Source organism: Palaemon carinicauda, chromosome 38, assembly GCF_036898095.1.
Source record: "Palaemon carinicauda isolate YSFRI2023 chromosome 38, ASM3689809v2, whole genome shotgun sequence".
In the NCBI taxonomy this organism is placed as follows: Eukaryota; Metazoa; Arthropoda; class Malacostraca; order Decapoda; family Palaemonidae; genus Palaemon; species Palaemon carinicauda.
In genome coordinates, this window is record NC_090762.1 from 17,249,290 (window position 1) to 17,251,707 (window position 2,418).

Consider the following 2,418-nt stretch of genomic DNA (forward strand, 5'->3'; position numbering starts at 1 on the left):
TATCAGTTCTTACACTAAATAAACTACATTGATTTTAAATGTTTTAACATTTTTCTTTCATGCTCAACTAACATCCAATTCACTCCAACATTCCAACACTTTTACACACATAGACACACACACACACATATATATATAATATATATATATATATATATATATATATATATATATATATATATATATATATATATATATATATATATATATGTATATATATATATTGTATATGTGTGTGTGTATCCTATTGAATGAAAAGATTTGCACCACAAATTTCAGTACCGTAACTGCAATTGCTCGTCAACTCCGGTTCCCGTTTAGTTTTTTTTTTTTTTTTTTTTTTTTCACGAAATCACACTAATGTTACTCTTCATATTCTTATGACTTTCTATTTTTCCCTCGTTCGTTATCCTTTGCTAAACTACTTTAGCTCCCATTTCTCTCTTTGGGTTGCCAGCCTGAGGACAAGGTAATTAGTTATACGTTCAACAAAGGCTTTTTGGTATTTTTATTATTTTGTTATGAGTAAAAAGATAACTGAATTGTAATTTTATTTTTCCAACTGGGTTACACTCGAATAAAGGGAAATAAAAAAGTATCCGCGAAAACAGAAAGATTTGCTTTTAAAACAGACAACTCTCTCTCTCTCTCTCTCTCTCCTCTCTCTCTCTCTCTTCTCTCTCTCTCTCTCTCTCTCTCTCTCTCTCTCTCTCTCTCTCTCAATTATGACAAAAATATACCTACGTACTTCCAGAGACGATAATTTATTGTTCCCAATTTAGTTAACTGGCAAGATAAATCTCTTCAACATTTAGGAGATGATTAATGTCTTTGCCTTTTTCCTTTCCATTGTGTTATGTCTGTAAAATTTATTGCCATAAAGGAAGTTAAAATATGAAAAAAAAATATTTGAGAAATTGTATTCTCCGAAAAAATATTGTGTATATCTGTAAAAATTCATTACTATACAGAAGGGTAAAATAGAAAAAAAAATATTTGAGCAATAGTACTCTCAGAAACAAATATATTATAACAAAAAAGGCTTTAGTAATTACAGATGACGATAACATAAACGAGAATAATAACGAATGTTTGAATGAGTTTTCCATTTTTTTTTTTTTGGGGGGGGGGGGGGGGTTAAGAAGCTTTCCAAACTATCTTGGTACTTAGCAAAAGTTTGTGTTTATACAGTAATCTCAGGTAGTTTTACTCTTTGTATAATTGAACAAACTTTCTAATCTGTACACAAATTTCACTGTCACATTTTATTTATAAAATAACTTTTCTGGATATTTTTAACAGTTTCTCTTTCCCTGTGTTTCTTTCTCCCCAAATCATTAAATAAACATAAGGTATGATTTAAATTGTCTCCCTCTTACACTTTCTGGTATCTCTCTCTTATATTCCCGTCTTCTGCTCTTTCTCTCATTATATTGTAAAGGCAAGTACTGAGATGTTCTTTAGGTTAATGTACAATGAAGAATGTGGGAGAACAGTCATTAACATTAGGGTATCTTTTATGTCGTGCATTATATAAACATTTGTAATTCATTAAGTTAATGTTTGACGGGAAAGATGTAAATGCAAAGGGTAACAGTAAAAAGAAAATATATGTTTCTGTCACAACTGTAAAGTTCGCTAAAAACATATATATAAAAAATTACTCGTACTTTTCGTTAGGAATCTAAGGTATTGTAATGCTTACAATACACGTGAATGCACAAATTCAAGAATTAAAACTTGCCTGCTACTGCTTAAGCTGTGGGACTCAAAATTGATGTCATAGGAGTATTTAACTGTTGATAGGGAAAATATCTTTCCCTTTGAAATAGATCTATTGGAATTAGTCATTTCATTTACTTACAAACTGATATACTGTAGTAAATTAGTACTGTATAAACAATTACTTCGGTAATTAACAAGGTAACTCTAATGCCTAATACTGAAAGATGCTAGAGAGAGAGAGAGAGGAGAGAGAGAGAGAGAGAGAGAGAGAGAGAGAGAGAGAGAGAGAGGAATGGTTTCTCTTTTTCGCGTGGGGGACACACTTGGCTACCTTAAATGACGAATTGAAATTTATGTTGTGATTACGGCAATAATGTCCATGCCTTATAAAAGTGTGAATCTTTAAATAAACTTGCAACAGATCTTCAAAGTTTGTTGAGAGCAGCAATAGGCAAAGCTGATTTCCAGAATATCCAAGGATAAAGAAGGAACAAATTAACTTCGTTGATCTGTCCAAAAGAACCTTTATGGTACTGTGAAATTTTGCTTTGTTTTATTTAGTTTTAATTCTTTCTATTCCGTTCATTAAAATCTCGTTTGAAAGACATTCCTATTTAAATATTGGGAAAACTCATTCCTGTGTTTTCAACTTCCAATTTCTTGATATCATATACTTTTCATATATTAAACCTC